The following is an 18728-nucleotide window of genomic DNA, read 5'->3' on the forward strand; positions in this document are numbered from 1 at the left end:
TATTTTAGCTGGCAGAGTTAAGGCCGTAAGGCCTTCTCTTCCACTCAACCAGCAAAAAGTGTATATACATATGCATGAACTTACAAAGAATCCAACAATTTGATTTAGATGAGAGTTACATGTATACAAAAGTTATTTACAAATTGAACGACAAAATACTATGAACTATTAATTAAACACTGAAATAAACTGTGTAGCAGAATTAAACTAAAATACATAGAATGTTAATATATTTCAAATAATATTAGATAATAGAAAGAGATTATTACGAGACAATTAAAATACAGCACAATCAGGATGATGTCTAAAGAAAAAAGTAACAATGTAGTCAGTGATAGTTTAAATCAGTATGATTGGAGTGAAATGCTAATAAGGTTATCTTTTAAGCTGTTCTTAAAGGTGTTTATTGTCTTGCAGCCCCTAATACTTTGTGACAAGGAATTCCATTGACGCGAGGTGGATATTGTAAAAGATGATGAATAACAAGATGTTCTATGAAGAGGTATACTTAGCGTGCCACAGATAAGTGATCTGGTATTTACGTCGTGGTTAGAGTATAGATAAGAGAAACGAGACGAAAGGTAATTTGGTGTTGAAGTGTGCAGAATTCGAAAGAGTAAAGACAAAGAGTGTAAAGTTCTACGTTCTTTAAGTCGGAGCCACGAGAGACTTGCGAAGGACGGTGATATGTGATCATACCGTCGGATGTTGCACACGTATCTGACGCACATATTCTGAGCTCGCTGACTGACAATTCAGAACTTAGGTCACTTAACAAAACGTCACAATAATCGAAGTGCGGCGTTACTAGGGTTTGCACTAGGGTAAGTTTTAGCTGCTGGGGTAAGAAGTTTCTCAAGCGACTCAAACAGTGAATGGAGGAACAGATTTTTTTTATCGTTTCTTTAACTTGAAAATTCCAACTTAGATTATTATCAAAAAAGAAGCCAAGATTTTTTACGACAGATGAATAAGGGATTAGCGTGTTGTTAAGGGTAACAACTGAAAGATTACTGTTATTAAGGGAATTAACTAAACGCTTATGTCCAATAATTATGGCTTGAGTCTTACTTGGATTAAGTGCGAGTCCGAAATTGGCCGCCCAAGTGGAGACAGTGGCTAGGTCACAATTTAACTTGTCAATCGATTCATTGATCGTATTGGGTCTGGAATGTATGTAAAGTTGTAGGTCGTCGGCATAGAGGTGATATCGGCAATACTGTAAGTTCTTTGATACGTCATTAATGTAGATAGAGAAAAGTAGTGGTCCTAATACGGAGCCCTGCGGCACTCCCGCCTGTCGTTAATTAAAATTTTACATCGTACCTGTGTTTTCCCTTGGAAAGCTAAAATTTTTGTATTTGTCGGAGATATTGTTAAATTATAGTTTGAGGCTGTGATTTGTAATTCATATGTTAGTTTCTGAAGACCATCCTCTGAAGCTTCATAGTATGTAAAAATAATATACAAAAGTATATTTCTTATTCTTTTGATATTATTTGTAAGCTTAAGCAGACCGTTGCCGCGATCCCCCACTGACCGCTCTCATCTGTTGCAGTACGAGTCTCCTCACCTTCTTACAGCACACTGTGTTCGGCGGGCAGCATCGAGAGTACGAATGACGATAGGCTACGCTTTTTGGAGACCTCTGATGTAAACTAATACATGGAACCCTCAGTTTTAAATCCGTTCCGAAGGAAACCGTTCTAAGAATTATCCTAGAGTTTTGCATTAAATAAATGTTGAATCTTATATTAATGACATTCTTTAAAAAAAATATATATATATATATATATTTTATGGAGCCTAAAGAAAGGAGTTTAAGAGCCTATTTTAGCCGCCTGAAATGCCACCTTTAGGGCCTAAAACTCCGCTCTCTAGCTATTTCTCTCCAAACGTGATCGCCTTCGGCAAGGCTTAAACCCACGTACGACGGATCCAAGAGCTGCATGAGCATTAATAAACAAATATAGTTAGTGTCATCAATCGCTGCACATGGCACTGGCAGATTCTGTAATAGCCCGAACGCATCTCCTGTCTCAAGTAATCGCAAAGTAGAGGCGACTGTTCTCCGTGGAAGTTGCCCGTCCCTGACTTTGAAATTGAGTTACGATTGCTGCGTCAGGTATTCTTCCGAGCATTAAAGCAAATGAGAAGTGGGGGAGGGGTTCTAATTGACTAGTTTTATTATTGCGTGGGCCTCCCGCATGCGTCGACGCCGCGACGGCGCGTTGCCAAGACGGTCCGCGCCTCGACGGCGAAACTTGTGCTTCTCGCCGGCAGTTTCGGTTCGGGTGCGGATCGCGTTGGTTGCACAGACCTCTGCTGCGGTCTCTCTCGCGCTTCTGTCGATCGTAACATTCCCCTCCCACCCACCGAGAGGAGGCAATTTTGGTGGCAGAAACGGGGTTTAAATGCAACAGGTGAATTACATAACTGTTAAGTCTTGATGGAGTTGCTTGTAACCCGATGGCTTCGTGCCTTGCGATAAGAGTTCTCGCTGATTTCGACTTTTATAAGTCAGAATTATTTTCTTCTTCATATGAAACTTCACGTAGCCGGTTGCTTAAGACTGTTGCTTTTATTTTGTTAAAATGTTTAAAAAGTTATAATTAGAATTCTAAAAAAAGTGTTAGGGTACCGGAATTAATGTTTGAAATGAAGGGAGTCTATAGTTACCCTTTTTTTGGTTTGTGTTAAACTTGAACCAACATCTAATTAAATATATATACAGTAGTCGACCTGGTTGGCGAGTTGATATAGCGCTGGCCTTCTATGCCCAAGGTTGCGGGTTCGATCCCGGGCCAGGTCGATGGCATTTAAGTGTGCTTAAATGTGACAGGCTCATGTCAGTAGATTTATTGGCATGTAAAAGAACTCCTGCGGGACAAAATTCCGGCACATCCGGCGACGCTGATATAACGTCTGCACTTGCGAGCGTCGTTAAATAAAACTTAACATTCTATATACAGTATATTGTGATTCACGAGGATTTACCGTTCCTTACGGAGCTTATTTCCGAAGACATTCTAAGCAAAAAATGGCGTATAAACTTGAGTAGTTTAATATCAAAGACGGACATCTGTCGTCTCCATAGTTTTGATCTAGAGGCAATTTTTTAATTCACAGCGTTCTTTGTAATATTTAACACAATTTATTTTATAAATGTAGTGTTAGAGTTTTCATATGGTTTCACTATAACTGGAAAGTGCATGAAAAATTGTATAAAAAACCACAGCTATCTAAATTTCGATTGAGGTCAGATGTCCGTCTTTGATATTAAGCTACTTATTTGTCCTAATCTCAATATTTTCAGAATTACACTAATTTGAAGTTGTTTGTAAAATACCATTATTCTTGAGTTTTAAGGGTAAGAGAATATTACAGACAAAGAATGAACTACTGTATTCAGGAGTATCATTTCTTTAATTAGCTAGTATTCTGAAGCTAAAAATGTGTTGTGAATTCCATAGTTGCTTCGTACAGATTTTTTTTTTTTCGATTTTTAACTATAAAATTACATTTTCTCACGCATTTATCACAAAAATTGTTACAAATCACGCCACTTTTGTAATTTCTTCAAGACTGTACATTAGGATGCATAATTAAACTGTAAAGACTCAAGTTCCTAAAGTCATATGATTTGTAACAATTTTTGTGATAAATGCGTAAGAATTATGTAATTTTTAGTTAAAAATTGGAATATAAAGTCTGTACAAAGCAATTAACAACACATTTTTAGCTTCAGAACACTAGCCAATTAAATAAGTGACACTTCTGAACAGTTCATTCTCTATTTGTAATATTTTCTTCTCTGTAAAGCTAAAGGAAAAAGGTATTTTACTAACAACTTCAAATTAATGTAACTTTGAAAATATTGCGATTAGGACAAATGTTTATATGACATTTTTTGCTCAGAATGTCTTCGAGAATAAGTCCGTAACTGACGGTAAATCCCCGTGAATCACCATATATATATATATATATATATATATATATATATATATATATATATATACATACATATATATATATATATATAATATTTGAACCGGAACTGGGTTTTCATTGGCATATTTCATTACTCTGTTTCTACTACCATAATTAATTTGTCGGTCTATTTTCTAGATATTCCGTATATTATCTTAAAGAATTTCGAATAAAACCAAGGCGTTAAAATCTTGACTTGGGGCACATAAACTGCTACATTAAATAATTTATAATTTTTCTTGGAACTCTTCTTGGAATCATTTGACAGAAATTTTACAAAAATAACTATATATGAAGAGTGTTGGAGGGGGGAGGGAAGAAGGAATGTCCATTTTTAGCGGCTGTGTGGCATAAGATATACGTAGTGCATTCTATATGTGGCAACTGGGACTACAGAATTGCCCAATCACAAAAAAATTTAAAAGTGGAAATGTCCGTGTAAAACTTGTTTTTCTCGAAAATGACGTTTTGTGACATTCCCTGTTTTCTCCCGACACCCTTAATATATTTGCGTTTGATACCGCACTTTCTACTTCAAAGGATTCAGTTGTTGCAACAGAATTTCAGATTACAGAACATATGAATATTCAACTTTTGACCTCACTGGTGCGAAGTAAGCGAATCAAACGTAGGGCGAGAATAAGTTTTTTTTAAATATTTTTTTAAGTGCTCAGGTGATCAATATTTTGGCAGTTCCAGTAATTTACGTATTCAATATAAATGTACAAATGATTTGCTCGTTTAGTTTATGAAAATTGTCTTTCGAATGAGATGATTCCACAAAAGACCAATTTTTGTGTCATTTTTCTGACAAATAGAAGAATTTGACTCGTGATATAAAATATATTAAGTCGCTGTAATTTAATTATATCTATTGATTTTTTAGTTTTGAATAAACTACAGAAATCAAAATATGTTCCTGTGAAATAAATAAGCTGTTACTTATTTCAGTTGTCCACTTTTCTGCTTGTCAATTATAGAAAAAAACATTACGACATTTTACATTACAAAAAGATATATTCGTATTTTTGAAACCGAAATAATGTATATACTGCGCTTAATCTGTGTTCAGGTAATGTAGTGTGTCATATATTAAAGATTGAACCATATTTTACGAAATTTTATTCAGAAACTTGTAAAATGTGTAGTTCTGTAGTGGCTACTTTTATATCGTAAGAAAATAAGAATGGACATTCATCGTAAATATATTCCGTGCTGTTCTAATACATATCGTAGTCGTCAGTCATATTTTTATCAGTTCAAAATCGGTCGTCTTGGAAACTTGTAAGTGGGGTCACCTGTTGCAGCTGGTAAGTAATCATAATCTTACTTCAATGTTTCTTGGTGTAAACTTTTGAGGACTTAATACTCGTAGTTTTAGCAACCGATCACTTCGTACTTGGCTGTGTATATTTTAGATTGTCACAAACTTTATAGACTATGCCTATGCCATTAATCATCGTTGCTATTAACTTTTCTTCTCCTTTGGCTCTTGTTACACTACCATGGCACTGGGTGGAATGTATTTATGAATTTACTTACATCCATGAATCTTTTGAAGTAAAACAAAGTTAATATGTATTTGGCATTTTGTTTATCTGTTTAAGATTTTCGAGAAAAATACTTCTTGAACCAAATTTTATGGTTCATATAAAAAAACTAGTTACTCACTAGGTGTAGTTTGATATTATGGAGCATTTTCATTCAAATGCAATTTTCTGAAATTTTTTTACATCTCCGAATATTGTTCTGAAATAATCGACTAATCTCTTCTTACGAAATGTTCGAAATCACTTATAGGACTTTTTTTTACTTTTTGCATAACTTAAAAATAATAAAAAAAAAACTCGCCGCAATATGCTATACACCACTCTCAAACTGTTAAAAATAACATAATAGCTTGCACTACATTACGCACGAATGAGCAATCACTTCAGTAGCTCACAACAGACTGAGGTTAACTGCACTCATGTAAGACCCGATAAATGCCCTTGTACGAGACAACGTATCTGTAATTTCTTTGGCGTTATACAGGGTGATTCACGAGGATTTATCGTCCCATACGGAGCTTATTTCCGAAGACATCCTAAGCAAAAAATGTCATATAAACATTTGTCCTAATCTCAATATTTTCAGAATTACACTAATTTAAAGTTGTTTGTAAAATACCATTATTCTTGAGTTTTAAGGTAAAAGAATATTACAGATAAAGAATGAATTGTTCAGGAATATTTATTTAATTAGCTAGTATTCTGAAGCAAAAAATGTGTTGTGAATTCTAATGTTGCTTCGTACATATTTCTTTTTCGATTTTTAACTATAAAATTACATTTTCTTACTCATTTATCACAACAATTGTTACAAATCACGTCACTCTTGTAAATTCTTTAAGACTGTACGTTAGAATGCACAATTAAACTGTAAAGAATGAAGTTCCTAAAGTCGTATGATTTGTAACAATTTTTGTGATAAGTGCTTAAGAACGATGTTATTTTTAGTTAAGAATTAAAAAAAAACTTATACAAAGCAATTACCTTGTAATATTTTTTTTTAATCCGTAAAATTAAACAAAAAAGGTATTTTACTAACAACTTCAAATTAATGTAACTTTGAAAACATTGCGATTAGGACAAATGTTTATATGACTTTTTTGCTCAGAATTAATTCGGAAATAAGCTCCGTAAGCGACTGTAAATCTTCGTGAATCACCGGTATTATTATTATTATTATCATCATCATCATCAACCACAGGGATTAGGCCTATTGGCCTGTTCCGTCTTCAGAGTTTATGTCGTCTATCCATCTTGTTCTTGGTCTACCAACATTTCTGTGTCCTCTTGGTTCATAGTTCAGTATTACTTTAGGTAACCGGTCGTCATTCATTCTTCTTATATGTTGGTACCAATTATGTTTTTGTTGTTGTATTTTCTCAGTCAAATTAAAAATATTTAGTTGTTCTCGTATATTTTTGTTCTTTTGATGATCTAAAAGAGTGAGACCAGCAACACTTCGAAGGAATTTCATTTCGCTGGATTTAATTTTCTTTTTAGTTGCTCGGTTTATAGACCAATTTTCTGAACCATAGATTAATAGTGGGACAGCTAACGTTGTATAAAATTTTAGTTGTGTTGAACGTTGTGTTTTATTTTTTAAGGTCCTTCGTATTGTTCCACACATCTGTTGAAATTTACTCATTTTATTTTTGGCGTCTTGTTCTTTTACGTATGATATATTGCAGCCTAAATAGTTAAATGAGGATACCTGTTCTATGATTTCATGATTTAAAACTATTTTACATCTTCTGTGATCAACTCCTTCAAATGCCATTGTTTTTGTTTTATGATTAGAAATTTTAAGATTATATTTTTCCATTATTAATTGTAGTTGATAAGCTGCCACCTGTAAATCATCCTCCGATTCTGCCATCAAGATCTGATCGTCAGCAAAAAGCATGGACTTCAATAATGTCGTGCCTATATTTATGCCGGTTGTTATTTTATTCTGCCATTCTTCTGTGGCTTTATCTATGTATATATTGAATAATGTTGGAGATAAAGGGCAGCCTTGTTTAACACCCTGATTTACAATTATTGTATCACTCGTCTTGTTTCCTATTCTTACTGATATTCTTGTCTCGTATAAGCTTTTAACTGTTATTATTATTATTATTATTATTATTATTATTATTATTATTATTATTCCTACTGGTTGAGTGGAAGAGAAGGCTTTATGGTGCTAACTGTGTCAGTAGAAAAAATCTATTACATAAATAAAATAAATACGTTGTACATATTATGTCAATAATTACTGAAGGATGCACTGGAAGTAATGGTGAAGGGAAAAAGAGTTCGGGGCAGAAGAAGATATCAGATGATAGACGACATTAAGATATGTGGATCATATGAGGAGACTAAGAGGAAGGCAGAAAATAGGAAAGATTGGGGAATGCTGGATTTGCAGTGAAAGACCTGTCCATGGACAGAATACTTATGCATGTATGTATGTGTATGTATGTATGTATGTGTATGTATGTATGTATGCATGTATGTATGTATGCATGCATGTCAATAATTCAAATTTATATTGTTGCTAGATAGTAGTAACTAGCGCCGTGTGGATGACGTGCAAAGCTGCGACATAGCATGCTGTATAATGTCTACTGGGTGTTCAGTTCAAAATGTGTCTTGGCTCGCTGTATGCCGTCGTGTGGCTAGCTGATGAGCCTAGAGAATTCAATCTTCCTACACTTCCGCAGCTCAGGTGTATAATCTAAGAGGCAGAGAAGTTGGCTAGCAAGTACGGCGTTCATTCTGAAGAGTACGTGCCGATACGTACGGTAACGCCGGTAGTGGCAGGAATGTGAACTGTTTGGAAATACGTACTGTCGGGATATGGGGAGAGGGTTAAGACGATTACTTACGTATTTGTTGACATTAACTTCGACGGTCAACATGGACACGGAGCATTTGATTTGTGTTGTGGAATGTTACCGTACGCAACCGATGATAACAAATACCCTGCGTACGACTTGCCGGCGCAAAACACAGTTCGAAAGAGGTTATGGTAGCACACAGACCGTACAGACCGCTATCTGTTGCTACGACGTTCAAGTTATAGGCCTACCGTACACGTTCTCAAGTTCAGATTGAAGAACGCCTTAAATAATAGGCAACTTCTCTAACATATAAGCTGAAACTCGCTTCAAATCGGTGACCCAACAACAGTGACATCATGACACACTTTGAAATGAACACCCAGTAGTTGGTTGTGGGTGAGTAAAAGAAAACCTTATTACGAAGAGAGCGCTCCTCAGTTTAAGGCGAACGGCTCCATTTTAATTATACTGTACGTTATGTTGAAGTTTGTCCTCCATTAAGGAAAAATACATGCAAGGATAAAAACTGTTCTCGGAGATATAAAATCGCTAGCGTTGGAGATTCATCTAAATCTATGTACTCAGGCTTTCCCGCAGATGTTTTGTGACACAAGATTTATGGTTATACACTCCAGTGACGTATTCGCGTGGGATGCACCTGGTGGCGTGAACATTAAGCTGTCTTTAAGAACTTGGATTTACACCCACTCGTCTTCTCGTAGACTTCGGCAGTTTTAGCAAGTATTTCGTGATGAGTGAAGGATACTTTGAACTTTCATGAGATATTGCACGCTCCATCACTGATTCTGTTCTGATGCTTTTTGATCTTTTATTGACGTAACCAACATTCGCGTGTATTGCAGCTGTATATCGACTTCGTGTCAATTATTTTATTTCATAGGGTGACGTGATTGTTACAAAATATGTTTATAATTGGTTGAATCCTTGTTACATTCCGGCTGGATTGACATACTGCACTTTACCTACTGCTATTTGATATAAAGTAACTAAAAAGAAGAATTGCATCAGCATGGAGAGCTTTCTGGTCACTGCAATTCATACTCCTTGACAAGAAACTGAACCGCAAACTAAAGCTGGAGGTGCTGCAATCCTGTATCCTCCCAACCTTACTGTACGGCTGTCAGACCTGGAAACTGACCGTGAACCAGAAGACGCAGATTCAGATCTGTCAGCGCAAAATGGAGAGGAAAATCCTAGGACTCTCCCTCAGAGACAAGATTTGCAACACCAGACTCAAGCAGGTGACAAACACCAGAGACATGGCACACCAAGGGGAGCGCCTGAAATGGAATGGGGAGGTCACGTGTCGAGACTTCAAGGCTACAGATGGGCGCATATTTCCACCACGTGGGACCCGCGCATCGGGAGGCGAAACCGAGGAAGACCTGGGACCAGATGGGCGGACTTCTTCAGGAGCCTAGCTGACCCCTGTGGTCCAGAACAGCCAAGAACCGAGAAGAATGGAGATCGCTACAGTTTGCAAGTATCGAGTGAGAGTGCAAGTGTACACACACGAACGATGAACAAAACTTATATAGAACTGAATCTACCGTCATGCGGATCTCATGATCTCTAAAGAGCTCCCCTTTTTAGGAGGCCATAGCCCTTCACGGGAAATCCAAAGGCTATTTCATTTCATTTCATTTCATTTCAATATGACACATAACCTATTTTACATACAAGAATTTGGGTTATTTATTTTCCATCTAATTGAATTTGACACAACCTTTTAGGTATACTTTTTCTGTAGATAAACACAATATAATATTTGTTACTCAGTCAAATGACAAATCAATGTAAAATAATGACTTATATTATATGGTCATTAAGTTTTATATACATGAATTACAAATTGCAAACGTTTTCGCCCATTCAGGCATCTTTAGGCACAATTATACAATATCTCAGTATCAAACTGTGTAGCCATTACATTGGTGGTAGATAAACTGTTTAAGATTAATGATGTACAAAACATCTCCATAATTCAAATGTAATATTACAGGTCATAAAATTAGAATAATGTTAAAAACCACGTAGTGTTGTAATTACACACTTCCCCCCCGTCATACTAGCTACAGTTCCAACAGCAGCAGGTCGTCTCACGTCTACGTAAGTACGTCCATAATTTAGTCTTCCAATTAGTTTTTCAAATTATTCAAAATTTTGATTTATTTATTATTTCATTACAGATAACTACTTCAAACATAGGATGTTTTATAGTGATCTATACAGTTGCCACTTTCAAACGACGTGAGTACTTTCAATTATCCAATCCGATTACACTTTTACATTTGATAATTCCTACTTCTATTTCGTATTATTTATGTATTTCAGACATTATTCATCACTCATTGGACTCTACTGAACAAGAGTTCCACAGAATATTATGAAGTTTAATTACAACACTACGTGGTTTTTAACATTATTTTAATTTTATGACCTGTAATATTACATTTGAATTATGGAGATGTTTTGTACATCATTAATCTTAAACAGTTTATCTACCACCAATGTAATGGCTACACAGTTTGATATTGAGATATTGTATAATTGTGCCTGAAGATGCCTGAATGGGCGAAAACGTTTGCAATTTGTAATTCATGTATATAAAACTTAATGACCATATAATATAAGTCATTATTTTACATTGATTTGTCATTTGACTGAGTAACAAATATTGTGTTTATCTATATTAATTGACAATCTGAATATTTCCATCATGCTTTCTAAGTTAATACTTTTTCTGGCATGCAACTATTTTGTTTCATTTGTACATTCACATACCGTATTTTGACATACTCTACTATAATTACATTGTGCACATTGGTTTTTTTAGTAGGTTATTTTACGACGCTTTATAAACATCTTTGGTTATTTAGCGTCTGAATGATATGAAGGTGATAACGCCGGTGAAATGAGTCCGGGGTCCAGCACCGAAAGTTACCCAGCATTTGCTCATATTGGTTTGAGGGAAAACCCCGGAAAAAACCTCAACCAGGTAACTTGCCCCGACCGGGAATCGAACCCGGACCACCTGGTTTCGCGGCCAGACGCGCTGACCGTTACTCCACAGGTGTGGACTGCACATTGTTAATAGTTCCTGTTAGAGTTTCTAAGATTACTTGTATTTGCTTAAAAATTATAGAGGTTGCGGTATAAGCTTGTACTTGCTATTTGGGAAAAGGAAATTGTATCAGAACAATGGAAGGAGTCCATAATCGTACCTATCTTTAAGAAGAGGGACAAGACTAACTGTAGTAACTTTCGAGGAATATCACTTCTGTTGACATCGTACAAAATTTTGTCCAGTATTCTTTTGAGAAGATTAACTCCATATGTAGATGAAATTATTGGGGATCATCAGTGTGGGTTTAGAAGTAAAGATCGACTATTGATCAGATTTTTTTATTCGACAGATATTGGAGAAAAAATGGGAGTATAAGGGTACAGAACATCAGTTATTCATAGATTTCAAAAAAGCATATGATTCGGTTAAGAGAGAAGATTTATATAATATTCTTATTGAATTTGGTATTCCCAAGAAACTAGTTCGATTAATTGAAATGTGTCTCAATGAAACGTACAGCAGAGTCCGTATAGGCCAGCTTCTGTCTGATGCTTTTCCAATTCACTGCGGGCTAAAGCAAGGAGATGCACTATTACCTTTACTTTTAACTTCGCTCTAGAATATGCCATTAGGAAAGTTCAGGATAACAGACAGAGTTTGGAATTGAACGGGTTACATCAGCTGCTTGTCTATGCGGATGGCGTGAATATGTTAGGAGAAAATCCACAAACGATTAGGGAAAACACGGGAATTTTACTTGAAGCAAGTAAAGATTTAGGTTTAGAAGTAAACCCCGAAAAGACGATGTATATGATTGTCTCGTGACCAGAATATTGTACGAAATGGAAACATAAAAATTAGAAATTTATCTTTTGAAGAGGTGGAGAAGTTCAAATATCTTGGAGCAACAGTAACAAGTATAAATGATATTCGGGAGGAAATTAAACGCAGAAAAAATATGGGAAATGCCTGTTATTATTCGGTTGAGAAGCTTTTGTCATCTAGTCTGCTGTCCAAAAATCTGAAAGTTAGAATTTATAAAACAGTTATATTACCGGTTGTTCTGTATGGTTGTGAAACTTGGACTCTCACTTTGAGAGAGGTACAGAGATTAAAAGTGTTTGAGAATAAGGATCTTAGGAAAATATTTGGGGTTAAGATGGATGAAATTACAGTTGAATGGAGAAAGTTACACAACACAGATCTGCACGCATTGTATTCTTCATCTGACATAATTAGGAACATTAAATCCAGATGTTTGAGATGGGCAGGGCATGTAGCACGTATGGGCGAATCCAGAATTGAATATAGAGTGTTAGTTGGGAGGCCAGAGGGGAAAAGACGTTTGGGAAGGCCGAGACGTAGATGGGAGGATAATATTAAAATTGATTTGAGGGAGGTGGGATATGTTGATAGAGAGTGGATTAATCTTGCACAAGATAGGGAGCGATGTCGGGCTTATGTGAGGGCGGCAATGAACCTCCGGGTTCCTTAAAAGCCAGTAAGTAAGTATGTAAGTAAGTAAGTAATTGTTGTCAGATGCACTTTATTTGTAGAAACTGTCATATGCTCAGTTTCGGAATTTGTGTTGCTAAACTGTATAACTTCGAAATTAAAATGACAGCCATGGACGTCTGTGTGCAGCCTTGAATTATTTTACCTAAACATCCACGCTATTTCCGTTCAGTGCATACTAACCTCACTTTAATTGATTAAATTAAAAAGCTACAAATAATTTAATGAAATCGTCACGAGGTGGCAGGCGAGTGACAGTTCACACGTGATTTGAAGTTGAGATTGTAACTCTTTTCAGCAGATGACATATTTTCTGCACAGAGAGAGCCGAGAGAATTCAATAACCTGCGGTTAATATGTAACAATATTAAAATACCAACGTTCCTGAAGTTAATTAAGTTAAAATATTAAATAGTTTAGTTAAAAGTTTTCGTTTTCAGTTATTGAAAATAGTACAGGGACATTATTTTATTTTTACTTCAATTTTTATTGTACCTGAGTTTTTGAATATACTTCACTCCCACCCCTTCTACTAAGGAAGTTTCAACTCCACACAGAACCAAGACCGCAGATAGTAAGCAGTACTGAGTTACTGGGTATAGTACGTTCCAGAAATATGTTCGCGTTTTCCAGTGACGAAAGAGCTTTCAATATTGAATCATATTTTCGCACAGGTACTGTCCGTTTGCCTACGTCGCATCCCGATTTCCCCCACCTGCTTCTGCTCGCCCCTCTGTAAAAGCTGGGCTGTCTTAGCTCTTTTCTGAAAACATTAATTTCTCTTAGGAATTGGACGTTTACGTAATATTATACAGCTGTTTAATTTAACTTAAATAAAAGGGCCTCGTTAAGTAATTGTCACGTGATTTCCTCCCTTTCTACATTCCTGCGGCATAATCACTTGGACGGACAGTAGATAGCATGTCTGAGTAATTTTATATTTTCGGGTCGGGCAGAAGTGAAGATTGAATTCGCAGTACGTAGAGTAGGTACAGAATTATTTCAACATGAGTTACTAGTACGAAGGACGAAACTGGCAATTGGAATTAGATGCAATATTCTATAGTGCGATAATATGCACAAAAGAACTGAAGCCTGTATCGAAATGAACGGCCACCATTTTCAAAATTGTGTTTAAATATTCATATTATGATTATTTTTCAATTTAACTTCTTTCTCTATATTGTACGCTAATGTGCTGTAGACAGTATACACTGCATAATGAATACGTTCGCATGGATAACTCACTTCGTGAGTAAAAACACTTATTCTTAATACAGTACTGTACTTTGATTAAAGAAAAACCTAATGAAAATTATCAAACACAAAATCGCGATATTTCCTAGTTTACGTAAATGGATGAACTACTTTTCTTCCATCCTATACCTAGTAGAGTAATTTGTGTTTTACGCCAGTATTATCGAACTCCAGTCTTGGAGGGGGGAGCAAGCGGTGTTTCCGGTTCTCTAAAGGTATAGACAGGTTAATATTAAAAATGTTAGTAAAAATAAAATGATGTCCCTTTACAAAGATTACATTGTCGGTTTACAAGCAAAAAAAAAAAAAAAAAAAAAAAAAAAAACAGTGGATGATAATATGCATAAAGTTGATGTAAATGCTATTTTTTTATTATCCAATTTAATAAACCCCATTTCACCTGAGGTCTGTTAGGGTTATAGTTGGCATCAAAATACATATTTTATAACCAATAAATAATAGTAAAGTGATAATATAAAATAGTGGTCACAGTTACAATTCACATGAATTATGTAGAAGCATGCACATTAGTGAAAGAATGGCTCCTGTTAAAGATTAATGAGATGTTTGAGGAATAATCTGTAGTAATCTCAGACCTCGAGTGGCATTTATTAGGACTATTTCGTGAATAAAATAAAAATGTAAATAATATATCCCTAAAATTCGATCACAAAATGTTAATAATTGTTTATTAACGAATACTTAACCTATTCAGACATTGTGAAGTTGAAATACTCGTAGATGAATATCGATTACTGCAATAAAGAAGTTCGATGTTATTATTCAGTAATGCCAATTGCGAAATACAGGTTTAGCAATGTTAATTACATGTACTGCACTTTTCTCTTATTATTATAACAAATACATTTTCATTATCTGCTGAAATCATAATTTAATTTGACAGTAACAGTGGGGACAGCTATATACCAATGCTTATTTATTCACAGCGAGACATGTTGCTACACAGTGAAGTCATCTCTGTATAGATAGGCCTAATTAAAACACGAATTTTATTACGCCATACGGAAGGCAGTTTGATCAAAAGACCTTGTTATTACTATGCAAGGTCATTGGGTTTGATATGCGATGATAGGTTATGTTACCTGTGGAAGCAGGACCAATCTCAGCTGTGTCTTATTTCGACCGTTACTCACAATCAGTGCTACACGAAAGCATTTTTTATAGCTCGACAAACGCATTCTCGCTGTGGTGTGTAACGGAACTAAAGCTTTATCTACACAGTTCAATATTCCAATCGCGTATGCGTGCAATCTGGGAAGAATATTGAAAGAATCAAGTTTAAAAGGTACGTTCAATTAAGATGCATGAAGATTTTGTGTCTAAATGGTGCGCCGTTTTGAACGTCGTCTTCACTGCGTCAATATATTAATTAATATTAAATATCAATCTTGCATTCATTGCTTTAAAGTTGAAATGAAAGTTTAACCGTGTAGTTGCATCTTAATGTATTCATGATCATCAATTTACGGGGAAACAGTTGGCGACAACGACTAAACAAAAGAACGACCATGCGATAAATTGATAGCGATAAATCTAGCTGCAAAAATTATCGCAAAGTCTGACTGTGATTGGTTGGAATTCAAAATTTCATTACACTTCATTGGTCTAAAATGGAATGACGTCATATAAACGAAATAGTCAATATAACAGTTATATTAGAATGTCTAACTGTTTCACAGTAAATCGCGATCTTAAAAAGATAATCAATAGTAGATTAATAAAACAAAGTTTCACTTTCACTTTCAAATTAATACTTAATTCATGAACAATGAAACAGTTAAGAGTAATAAAGAGATATTACAAGCAATGATTTACGGTTACAAGTTACATACATGATTCAGGAACAATTACAATAATTAAAGTATAACACAAGTAATGACTTACAACTAACGAATACCGAAATTCTTGAAGGGCACTATATAATGGTAGGGGCAATACAAAAGATTTAAAAACAAGTAAAGAGTACAGTAAAGGAATAGTAGAAAAAATGACGTAAGATTACAAATTAAACACATTCTTTTTAAAGCAATAGGTAACAACAAAGAGATACTACTAACAGTACACTGATTAGTTACAGATTAAACACATTGTTTTAAAAACAAACACGCAAAGGGTTAATAGCTATTTTCAGGCATAATTCAAAGGGACCGTGATTGTAATTTACATCTTCTTGACGTTATTTCGTATATTATTTTGTGTTTCAATCTATTTGAATTTGTTATTTTTCACTGTAACAACAAAAATATGTTTCATAAAGCCTCAAGACATTTCTCTATACTTATTGTATCACGGTACTCTTTGTCAATGGCAACCTGTAATGGTTATAGGAAGAAATATATATAAATAAAAATAAAATAGTTATTAAACACATTATTTTAAAAGCAATATTAAGAGATGACTTGAAATTTACGAATTAAATGCATTATTTAGTTACTTACTTAAAAAGGGCTTTTAAGGAACCCGAAGGTTCATTGCCGCCCTCACATAAGCCCGCCAGCGGTCCTTATCCTGTACAAGATTAATCCAGTCTCTATCATCATACCCCACCTCCCTCAAATCCATTTTAATATCATCCTCCCATCTACGTCTCGGTCTCCCTAAAGGGAGGCATTATTTACTAACAACAATTGGCAATAAGGAGGTATTACAAGAATTGGCTCAAATTTGGAAATTAAATACATAATTAAAATAAATAAATAAATAAAATAAAAACCAATAATACAATAGTGTGCGAAATTGAAGAATTACAATTTCATAATAGTTGATTAGAACTAATACGATTTTTCCCCCAGAATAATGTAACATTTTACAGTTTCACAAATATTCTATTATAGAAGGACATGAACTAATTATATGATTTAGAGTTGGTAATTATATTGGTTAACAGTTTGGTAAATGTATAATTTAAAGTGTTCAGTAACAACTCAAACTCGTACCTTTCACGGCAAAAGACTGGACAGTCATATAATACATGTTTGACATCTTGAGATTCCTCCCCACAAATGCAAGTTGCATCGTCTTTAATATGGAATCTAATGTAAATGCTATTGCTAAGGTTTTCATAGTATAGCTATGCTACGATTTTTATGTATAATAACCCATAGTAAATTCTTTTGTGCGAGATCGTGCATATTTGCTTGTTTTCCGCACAGAACAAATACGCGGTAAGTGTGAAATACCACATTCAGTATTCCCAACGTAACACACATAACAATTTCCCTCTTCTTACCGCTTAAGCGCGACATTCATTTTACTGCTTTAGGCTTTTAACATATTATTTTTAGAGACGTTTAACATAGTAATAATTATAAATTGGAAACTTACCACTGCAATTTCACCTAAATTGCAATGTTAATTTTTGTTTTTAAATATTTGCAAAAACTAAGTAAAGTCTACTACTCCACGAAACTTATTGCATTCCTGATACAAGTAACATTAAGGAAGCCTTGAAAAAATCAACAAGATTCCAGATGCCGAAGTTATTACTGCAATATGTTATATAAATAATATTGTTAAAATATTAAAATGAAAAATAAATCATTACATAACCTTACCGTTTGTTTTAAGTTCGCATTTATAGACTGGGGGAAAAAAAAGACAGACGTATATCACGGCCTGCTGGAGTATAGTAAACACAGACAACATTTTATAGCAACAATGTTGAAGAAAGATATTTTGGTTTTCCGAAGTTGGCGTCATTAAACAGAAACCAAGATGGAGATTTCATTGCAACTAATTATAAATTCGTCTTTCAGGTATGTAATAAACGATCTTCGCACAAAATAATGTACGATACACGAGCGGTATGTTTGTTTTCATGTTCTCGGAAATTAAAAAAGCTCAACTACGTTTCGCTTTTTCAATCTTTTCCTCGAACATGAAAACGTCAACATACCGCTCTTGTAACGTATATTATTATTCTAGTTACCATGAAGTTGATATGGAAAGTCGTGTTTAGTTTATGCTAGACTTATAAAGTATCTGTACGACATAACTTTTTATAAGACTGTACATTGTATAAATTAGATTGGATTACAAAGTGACCCGCTGAATTACAAAGAGACATGTTGAAAGGGAAGCACGGATACTGTACGTTAGTTTCTTTAGTGAAGAATGAATAAGACAAGAGACAAGTAGGCCTACTGCAGTATATCTTTTTCACAGGAGCGAGGGACGTTACTGTACACTTAAAGAAATTGGTGCATTATGTAACGGTCATTGGAGGAGATGTGGTGCATACTTACGTAGTTAAGCACAAAACCTTGCTAATAATTCTGGTTTGGATCGTAAAACAATTGTGGACTAGGTAAGCTTTAAAAGTGCTGCTTATTTGAGGTGGAATAAAAATAAACACACCTACGTACTTACTGACACATTCCATACGTCTGGTTAACATTCGCGTATCCTACATTTAAGAAGGAGTGATTTGTGGAACATGGCTTCATCAGGGGTGTTAAAAGCACACAGTTCTTAACTAGAAAG

The 18728-nt window shown here is 34.9% G+C and overlaps 1 protein-coding gene across 2 annotated transcripts in view; it reads left to right on the top strand.

Moving 5' to 3' along the window:
• Positions 1 to 18728, top strand: part of LOC138702079 (G-protein coupled receptor GRL101-like) — a 929248-nt gene that overhangs the window by 54725 nt on the left and 855795 nt on the right. Inside the window, exon 1 of one of the 2 annotated variants that reach the window (XM_069829619.1) lies at positions 2296 to 2423. The exons of the other annotated variant lie outside the window; for it this stretch is intronic. The gene's annotated coding sequence lies outside the window, so the exon portion shown is untranslated. Of the gene's footprint in view, positions 1 to 2295; positions 2424 to 18728 lie in introns of those variants that run through there. 2 annotated transcript variants of the gene reach the window in all.

The sequence above is a fragment of the Periplaneta americana genome, chromosome 6 (assembly GCF_040183065.1).
Source record: "Periplaneta americana isolate PAMFEO1 chromosome 6, P.americana_PAMFEO1_priV1, whole genome shotgun sequence".
NCBI lineage: Eukaryota > Metazoa > Arthropoda > Insecta > Blattodea > Blattidae > Periplaneta > Periplaneta americana.